Source organism: Esox lucius, chromosome 16, assembly GCF_011004845.1.
Source record: "Esox lucius isolate fEsoLuc1 chromosome 16, fEsoLuc1.pri, whole genome shotgun sequence".
Taxonomy (NCBI): Eukaryota; Metazoa; Chordata; class Actinopteri; order Esociformes; family Esocidae; genus Esox; species Esox lucius.
The window spans coordinates 34258592-34268930 of record NC_047584.1 but is presented as its reverse complement, the minus strand read 5'-3'; the positions used below and the strand labels follow the sequence as shown (position 1 = coordinate 34268930).

General features: G+C 43.9%; 1 protein-coding gene across 4 annotated transcripts in view; it reads left to right on the top strand.

Moving 5' to 3' along the window:
• Nucleotides 1-457: 457 nt before the first annotated feature.
• The window catches only part of LOC105027348 (BCL-6 corepressor), a 42239-nt gene continuing 32357 nt past the window's right edge, over nt 458-10339 (top strand). For 3 of the 4 annotated variants that reach the window (XM_034286739.1, XM_034286738.1, XM_034286737.1), the window contains exon 1: nt 458-1174. The gene's annotated coding sequence lies outside the window, so the exon portion shown is untranslated. The remainder of the gene's footprint in view (nt 1175-10339) is intronic. The other variant, XM_013137881.4, reaches the window with a different exon arrangement.

The window sequence follows — 10339 nt, the reverse complement described above, 5'->3', positions numbered from 1 at the left end:
TACTGTCTAGATCAACTACTTTTATTCGGGTGCCAGCATTTCACCTCTTGAACTTGGACAAGCAGGTAACTCTCTCCTGTTTTCTTTACTCCACCTTCCCCTCTTCCGTCATAATCCCACTTTACCTCTACACAATTCTTATCTCAGACCCTCTACCTGTGTCTCCTATTATGATTCTACACCCTCAACCTCATTGCATTGTTACCCTACAATGTATTTCTTCCCTTTTACCGTTCTCTGTTGCCCTCCCCCTCTCCTCTCACTTGTGTTTTGTTTTACACGGCCGCCCCAGTGCGCGGTGCGTGTTTGTATCTCTCTCTTTGTGTGTGTGTGTGTGTGTGTGTGTGTGTAGGTGCGTGTATGCGAGCGTGCGAGCGCGCGCTGGAGGTTTATGGTAATTGCGGTCTCCCGACTGGCCTTCTGGGTAGAGTCTGCGCGAGTGGGAGATTCGCTCGCGGTACAACACTCCAGTCATTCCGCTCCGCGCACCCGCGAGTCCCGTTCGGTGTTCCCAGCAAATCGGCACTAACGGAGCTACCAGGAGCTTTCAGACAAAAAACCACGGGAAAATAAACATTCCAGACCGTTCTCTCAATAGCGCGGCAGATACATAATATTGTTGCTGAATATACCGGGAATGACTAGGGTGGAAGTGAGCTTTGAAACGGCGTGCTCAGACAGAACCCAACATGGCGCTGCGAGATACGACCAAGCTGAATTAATTTCTGGAGTCCGCGGTGCGGACCTCGCCACCTGTATCCTTGCGCACTGCTAAACGGTACGTTACCACGCCAACGGGACGTTCTATAGGTCAAACGGATAACTGGAAACCGTGTTTCTAGCGATTTTTCAAACAAAGTCGAATTGAACAACATTTTCTTGTGTGGAAACCTAGTGACATTTCACTCTGAAAAAGTATTCTGAAAATAACACGCTGAGTGTTAAGGAACCACTATCATTAAGTTTAATTGAATGAGAAGTAAATAACCATCAAACAACTATTCTGCTTATTTACATCCAACTGTTTGAATATTCACCGGCCCGGGATGTCTATATATTTTTAAGGAAAATCGTAGTCTACTGCACGGATATTTGCTCAAAGCCTGAAAGAACTTGGAAAAACAGGAAAAGGGCGTCAAGTTGCAGGCGTTTGGAAATAGCGGTTGTTGACCAGGTAAGGCAATTATGGGTAATAAAGACATTTTTGTTGGGTCTTTTATTTTGTCTGCCACTGTTGAATAGTTATAACCCGTGTCCCCTCCCATTGTGGTAGCTTATCCACGACTGCGACATGAATGCATTATCTCCAAACTGACTATCTGTCATACGGAGAAGTGTAAGCATAAGAATCCTGGAAGAGAGTCAAGTTCGGAGTGATCTTATCTAGGTCTATACGCGTGGGTGAGAGAGGAACGGCAACTTCTAAGAATAGCGCATAGGGTGGTCTTTGTGTGTTTCGGCGGGGTAGTGGCATGTGGTTGATAAATAACATGGGTTTAGTCATTCGGCCCTGGGCTTTGTGACCGGGGATGTCCTGTCAATCGGCAGACTGGTGATTCGTAGCACAGGCTATATTACAGACAGTGAACGTTTCCGAGAGCGGTTGAATGAAAAGTGACTGAAAAGACTTGCTCTTTGTGAAGTGGGCTCGTAAATCTATCGCCAGATCGAAGCCTCTTGTGAGAATTTTAAATCTAGTGTTCTTAATCGGTGTGCGTGTGAGTTGGCGCGTGCGCGCGCGCTCTAAACAAGGTTACGGAATCCAGCCTCGCCCTGCCAAGAGCAGCGGATTGTTCCGTTTCCTCTCGGTTCAACACAATTGGAAGAGTGCGTGCGCGCGCGTGTGTGTTTATCCTGAGTGTTTGTAGAGGTGTGTGTGAGGTAGGCTACGAGAGTTGGGCCTTCTCGGCCCTAAGGGGCAGAGTGCGAAATGTGCGGGGCAGATAGAAACTCTATCGGCTATGTACACAGAAATGCCTATAGGCACACTTAGCGTCGTTTATCTACCACACGCATAAAACGCTTCCCTCTACGGGACCTTGATCTCGTTCTCTCTAGTGTGAATCCGCAGGGATTTCGATTTCTGGGCTTTTTGTTGGTCTTTCTTGGTCCCAAATCCCCACATTACACACCTAAGTAAATTCCTTTATTCTATTTCTTTGTAGTTATGTTGTCACTTTTATTTTTATACAGTGCACGCGCAGACCCATGCTAGGGTCCTGGCCGCGCACGCAGTGTCTTCCGGACAGTAATTGAACACTAATTGGGGAAGGCTCGCGAAATCGATGCCTCCCAGCTCATTGGTTCCAGCTCATTGGTAGGGTTGGTTACGGTTCTAGAATATTGCTGTCCACGAAATCGTCTCTCTAGTACAAACAATCCTGTGAAACCCCCAATATGGTTGTCTACACAACACAAACACCCACAACCTACTGCGTGTTACCTTGTATATTATACACTTTCAGGACATAACATGCCTCTGTTGCTTGAGCTTGGAGCATAATATGCCACATTTGCATGAGCTGCCTATATGTGCCGGGCAATTGCGCGGGCCAAGGCCTATAGCCTACTCTTATTCAAAACGCCTTGTACTGGGTAAGGAAAGCACGAATTCTGACAGTCAACTGATCATTGCAGGCAGAAGGCCAAAGTCAGAAAGTCAAAGTGAGAGCTAGCGTTAATACTGTTCCATGCCATGACTCAGCGATGCCAGTGGTAATGACTTCCCAGAAAAGGTGCCCTGTTCAGCTAGGGGGAGATGGAGAGGTGGTTTATTAGGACAGAAGTTTTGGGTAGGTGCGAAATGAATCATATATTAGAATTATGAGACTGTGCTTTCTAATAGGAATGTTACCTTCGAGACAGTTAGAGGACATCAAATGACCACTGGTTTGATTATTTCCATGTTGACAGTCAGAATCACTTGTTAAAGCTGGATGTTTATAGTTACAGTATGTTGAAGGATACGCGTGTAGCTGTTCATTATTTCATCCTGAACAGAAAAAGGATGCAGAAAGTGCCCCCACGGAACACGAACCTCGGTTCGGTATTATACGTGCCATGCAGGGTTTTGCTAGATTGCTAGATTATGATAAAATCACGCAATTTCCCAATAATACATTTATTTTTATTCCAACCAAACGGCGTTCAACGCTCAACGCTGTTCAGTTGGAATAAAAAGAAATGTATTATTGGGAAATTGCGTGGTTTTATCATAATTTGTGTGATTACTGAAAGTCTCAATATGAGTGTATGACAGTCAGTACATAATGAGCAGACCTACCGACATGGACTCCGTTTTTACTCGGTTGATTATTAGGTTAGGCTAAATTTATAAAGCTTAAAACAGCTGCTTAAAATTTTGTTCCGGCTGTAGTTTATTTTTAGCGCATCCCACCAGACTGTGTTGCGCGTCATTTTCCTCTATGCTCACGCGATGAGGTCAGCTACGCTGATCCATTCTCCAGGTGTCCGTTCACGCGCAGAGGTCAACTTTACGCACGACCGGAGAGAGAGGAGGGGTAAGCGAGGCATGCTACTAGGTAAGCTGGTGGAGGCACTGTTTTACCGGAGCATTTGAAGTTATTTTCTGAGTCTGTTTAATTGATTCTTTGGGATTTCTTAAAAAATAGCAAATGTGGTCTGCCATATATGGTTTAGGTGGTCAACAACGTTTATGTATAGCATCAACGTACACGAAAGGGGCACGTTTTCCGAGCTCCGGTGAGCCTTTTAAAAGTAATGTCGTTGGCTCTCATTGCGCTGGGGGCTGATCTCTGCGCTCCGCACACCATTAACAACATGTCGGCCGAGGGGCTGGAGCGGGATGAAGTTTGGTTTGAATGGGGGAGAGTATGGATCCAACCTTGATTCTCCATATATGCCACAGGGGAGGTTCTACCCAGAGCCTGATTGACTATTGTCCTGCCTTTTGATGGGTCTCCTATTTGTGACAGCCGGTGATCATACCAGGTCCACTGGTGAGCGTCCATGTGTAGTTCTATACGGCTCCCCGTGGATCTGCGTGGACATGATAATCTGCAGCGCACAGCGACAATCCTGCCGCCTCCATTCTAAACCCATTAACCGCACTTGGGCCGCTTTGTAATCGTCTGCAATCAATGAATCTGCAAGGGGGAATCCATGCCCTTATTATGTCAATATAATCCTCTGTGACCATGCGAGTCTGTCACCTGATTTTGTTTCATTACGGTGCTTTGAAGAGATTAACAGACAACCTTCTGTATTTTTAAATCTGGGATTGAAAAACGACACAATGTGTCAGAGAGTAGCCTAGCCATACAAAAAATAACCAAAATGTGTTATGGTTGTCTGTAGCTCATTTGGTAAAACCTGACGGTTGCATATATTTGGCATATATTAAATCTTTATCATATGTTAATCACTGTTTTATTGTTCTTGGGGTGACTGTGGCCCACAGAAGTGTTGTAGAGACAAAGCTTCAGTCATCCCATTATAGGCTGTTGTCATTCATGCGGGATGTTGTTTTGTGTTGTAGTTTCCATGAAAAAAACAATCATTACGGCACGGCTGCGCACTTTGCTGTTCCTGCGAGGTCCGTGTGAACAAAAGCGAACGCGAGGCAGAGAGAGAGAGAGAGATTGGGTTTCCGCGCACTGCACGGCTCCCCGGGGAGACGTCATGGTTTGATTGAAGCTGTGCCTCAGTCCAGGGCTCCCGGGACCTCGCGCTGAAACGGGAGAACCCTTTTTTCTCTCCGCTTCAGAGAGCTTTTAGTTCCGTCGAGGCCCGGAGGGCACGGATCGCTTCCCCGCAGAGAGACGTGTCATTGTCCCCTTATAACCCCCACAGCGCTGGGAGAAACCTGTAGCACTCAAATGCAGAAAGACCGACTGTTTATATGCTATATAGTCTAGGTATGATGAACAGTAATTTCAATTCACATAATTTTCTTCATAAATAAACATTTTAAGTTTCTTGATATTTTCGTTCTAATAAAGTTACATTATTTATGTGGACTAGCCTAGATACATTGTATTGGATGATGATGATGACACCTCGCTACCACCTTGCGGTCCTCTTGTCTCAGCAGGCCTCTTCTTGATTGAAGCGCCCCTTTTGTTTTTAGATTTTTTTGCCCAGGGCGTCTACAGCTGATGAAATCTTACAGACATCTTGAGGTGCGTGTACACGTCATAAGAAGAGAGGCTACCATTACTTTCCACATAACCCTCAACTTCAATGTGGAGCACTGATTTAAAGTCGATAAGTGGGCCATGATTAGGGACTATGCCCTTCACTCTCTTTAGGTAGACATTAGTGTATAGATCTTGAATAAAACATTGTGTTGCCCGGACACAGCAGTTTTGTTTCATGTTAACTTAATTAATTAATACTAGATGTATTTCTACGCCAAAGACTTTCTACGCCAAAATCGAAATTTCCTAAAGAAAAGAAAGCTGGTATAACGGGATGCGGCTAATATCCCCATCCTTGTTAATACCGCATCGGAACATAAAAGCCCCATTTAGTCTTAATTTGGCCCGGGTTGAATGGCCTGGTTCAGCGGCTGTCGTCGGTTCTCTAGTGACAGCACGGGCCACACAATGTCGCCGTTGTTGGCGGTCATGCTGCCCGCACCGACTTGCATGCGCCTGTGTGGCTGGAGGGCGCGAGGCCCTGTTTACAGCCCGCGCGCAAATAATACGACAGCTGTTTGGAACCATCGTCTCTCTCTCTCTCTCTCTCTCTCTCTCTGTCTCTCTCTGTGTGTGTGGTCTCATGCTGTATTGGGGCGCTATCTCTCGTTCGTACCTTTTTCAATCTACCCACTCCGTCACGGGACCGAGTGGACACAACGTCCCTTTTGTAATAAGAAGTCTCCCACATTGGTCATATGTGTAATATGTAAATTACAGTAGGTGACCCCTGATGATCGTTTGGCAAAATTGTTTGTCGAGATTACATCATTAAGAGTGATTCATTAGTAACTTAATGGTGGAGTTTTCTACTGCTTCAGTTTTTGTTCCCATTTTTGAATCCTTGTTCCCTTCATATATGCTAGAAAATTATAATTGTATTATTCCCCCCATTTCTAGCAGCAACTTAAAAAGATCCCCTTATTTCCTCATTGTGACATATTTTTACCCTACCGTTAACTAATAACACACTCTTAATGTAATGCCTTATACAGGAAGTTGGCTTGTTTCATATTGCCTTTGTGTGTGGAATCTGTCTTTGTGAAATCTGTCTTTTCCATTGAAAAGCGAAAGCTCTCCTCTGTGCAGTTTATTTAGAGATACTTTGCATGTCGCGCGGCTCTGGTATTCCGTGCAGAGAAGTGTTGGAGGCATGCCTGCGTCTTGCTTTCTGTGTGTCTACGAGGAGCTGCCGAACTGTCTCGGAGTTTCCCTGCCCCGGTTTCACTTTTTCTCTCCAGCTCTCTCCCGGACACACTCTGCAAACCAAACACACATACACACTTTCTTCGGCACCTGCGTCTCTCTTTCGACTGTGTAGAAAACCTGGGAACTGGAGAATGAGTTACTGGTTAAGACTGCTTATCTGGTACTTATTTTTTATAGGGACTGAATATGGATGAACGCCAGATGAATAAAATAGAGGATTTATATTGTTGTAGAAAATACACTATTGAATAACTTCATTACTTTCAACTATTGTCTAGTCATTGTATAACTTTAAACAAGAAACGTAATTGGCAAATCTGAGATTTTTAAACGCTTAATATGTTAGTAAACATGGGCTACTTTAAAGTCATTTGGTAGTAAACAGACTTTTTAGGACTTTCTGAGGTTTGTTTTCATTGGTTCATTTTCTCTAAGCGCGAGTGGTAGTCTATATATGCACAGAATTATTTTCGTTTCGGCAACACATGCACTCACGCACACACTCACACCGAGCCCTGTTTAGTGGTGTGTGCATTAATCCGTGTTTATCCCCGCTCCCCGCCCCCGTCGCTGCGGAGATTATCCTGCGTCACACGGCATTTTTTTCCCGGAGCTCAAGCCTCGGCACTCTAGACAGAACTGGCAGAACGCCAGGGACAAAGAGCGCGAGGGCGCCAACACTCCGCTCTGTTAGCGGGCCACTCCTCGTCCTTGTTCGCTCGAGCCTGCTGGTCGATATGGAGGGGACTTGCACAGCGGTAACGGAAGAAATTGACACTTTTCCAGAAGTATACTACAACGCTTAACCTAACACCGAACTCATTTCAAATGAGTTTAATCTAAAAAAAAAATGTTTTTAAAATTAGGCGGTCGTGAGCAATAGGAAATCATTATTTCCCAGATGTTGAATTTTATGGATTATTGAAGACCCGACAGTAACAAACGCACACTCACTTCTCTTCTGATAACTGAAACAACTTGGGGAGTTCTTGGCAAGGAAATTGTCTGCCCCGCGGGGGTTTGTTCCTCCCCATATGACAGGTCAGGTAGAGTTCAAGTCGAGATAGTAACAGGAAACAAGATCGGACTGGAGCTGAGGTCTTTCTGTCACCCTCTCATTCTCTCTGCTCAGCCCCCCCTCCAGAAAACGCATTAATGACTGGGCTGCTGCTTACGAGTCTTGCTAAAACACCCGGTGCTTTTCAGTTTAATGGTGCGAATCGGGCTCCGCTCCAGCGGTCTGTTTCATAAACGCAGAGCTGCCGCCCCCTCCCTCTCCCGGTTTTCCTGCCTGGCCGCCGCCTGTGATGGATTGCGGTCCGGAGTTGTTTGTTGCGCCAACTATTCTTAGAACAAGTAATGGGCGTCGTCTTGCTGTGGATTTCCACATACTACCGGCTCTTTCAAAAGCGTTTTTTCATTCACCTGTAAAGAGACGTCTCCCGGAATCAGACAGCAGGCAGTGGACGCAGAGGCCTGTAACCGCTTTCCCGTACAGGACATACCACACTTATATGACACATTATCAAGGAAATATTTTTTTAAAAATCCATTATGAATTTGCTTGATTTGATCCTAGAAAAGCTTTCAATATCCGACCGTGTAGTAAAACCGTTTTAATTACAATTGGTTACCAGTTTATAATTGCAGTAAGGCACCCCTCAGGGTTTTGTAGGGCATGTCCAATGTGCTATGGCTAAGGATTATATAGGCTTATATTTGCAAGCATGTCATATATTTATTATTCACATAAAACCATATTGAACATTTTTATCTTAAAAATCCACTCAGATTGACAATATTTACTTTATTCACAAATGTGTGTTCAGTGAAGGTTCATAAAGACAATAGGCAATTGAACATTACACAGTGAATTGGCTACGCTACTCAGAACAAACCTTGTTTGCCCTAATCGATCCACACTCATGAGGGTAAAGCCTAATGTTGCTGTTCCCTTGTATGGAGGACCAAACCTGCCATCATTTAATAATAAATGTATCAATAAATATATTTATACAAAAATATAACAAAATAGAATTATACATTTTTCAATCAATATTTCCCTATTATTTTCCTTGATCATTAATTTCTGTATATACAAACCCGATTCCAAAGAAGTTGGGACACTGTACAATTGTGAATTAAAACAGAATGCAATGATGTGGAAGTTTCATATTTCAATATTTTATTCAGAATACAACATAGATGACATCAAGTGTTTAAACTGAGAACATTTATCACTTTAAGGGAAAAATAAGTTGATTTTAAATTCCATGGCATCAACACATCTCAAAAAAGTTGGGACAAGGCCATGTTTACCACTGTGTGGCATCCCCTCTTCTTTTTATAACAGACTGCAAACGTCTGGGGACTGAGGTGACAAGTTGCTCAAGTTAATGAAAAGCAATGTTGTCCCATTCTTGTCTAATACAGGCTTCTAGTTGCTCAACTGTCTTAGGTCTTCTTTGTCGCACCTTCCTCTTTATGATGCGCCAAAGATCTGGACTGCAGGCTGGCCATTTCAGTACCCGGATCCTTCTTCTATGCAGCCATGACATTGTAATTGATGCAGTATGTGGTCTGCAAGGTCTTCCCTGAAAGAGACGACGTCTGGATGGGAGCATATGTTGTTCTAGAACTTGGATATAACTGTCAGTATTGATGGTGCCTTTCCAGATGTGTAGGCTGCCCATGCCACACGCACTCATGCAACCCCATACCATCAGAGATGCAGGCTTCTGAACTGAGCGCTGATAACAACTTGGGTTGTCCTTGTCCTCTTTAGTCCGGATGACATGGCGTCCCAGTTTACCAAAATGAATTTCAAATTTTGATTTGTCTGACCACAGAACACTTTTCCACTTTGCCGCAGTCCATTTTAAATTATTCTGGCCCAGAGAAAACGCCTGCGCTTCTGGATCCTGTTTAGATACGGCTTCTTTTTTGACCTATCGAGTTTTAGCCGGCAACGGCGAATGGCACAGTGGATTGTGTTCGCCGACAATGTTTTCTGGAAGTATTCCTGAGCCCATGTTGTGATTTCCATTACAGTATCATTCCTGTATGTGATGCAGCACCATCTGAGGGCCCGAAGATCACGGGCATCCAGTATGGTTTTCCGGCCTTGACCATTACGCACAGAGATTGTTCCAGATTCTATGAATCACGCTGGTGGCAGACGCTTTTACAAAACTGCTGCAGAGTATCTTTCCACAGCCACTGTCCCCCAGCTCTTCACCCGCCTGCTGCCAAGAATAAACAGTAAAAAATAAAACTACAGCGCCTGCCGGCACTTATTGTTCATAACCAATTCGTGGTTTGTCCCCTTTTTGAAAAGGGGATGAACCAAGGATGACTGTGATTAAAAAAATCTATCGAAAGAACTCCATCAAATTATATTTCTTTAAATTGACTAGTTTTGAAAATAAGTGATATTTTAAAGTAAAGTGAAAGTAAAGTTGCAAATCGAAAGTAAACAAAATCTGGATAAACATGGTCTGTTAGAAAAACAGTGAAAAATTATAAGAGTATAATAATCGTCCTACAGTCTAATAACACAACTGCAGAGTTGTGTTCGATTTAAGTGTATACACTTAACTCAACACCAACACATTTAAAACAGCCTACATAACCCCTCCATCCTGATTAAAAGGTATACATAATTTCATTATTAACTGCTGGCTATAATACCACATCAACTGACTCAACATTACCGTGGTTAGAAGGCTTGGTAGGCTGCTGCGGTTTGACTTGACGTCAAAAATAACTTGTTTTAATCTTGTTGCTGAGCTAGTGTCTAACAGCTAAATTCATGTTAGGTGTTTAAATGAAGCCACGTAGAAGGGACCTCAGCCAAAACCAAATGTTAAATCACTGAGCTGTGAGACAGGCATGAAGTTAAGACACCCCCCCCCCCCCCCCAATATATAGATCTATATTTGTTAGAACAT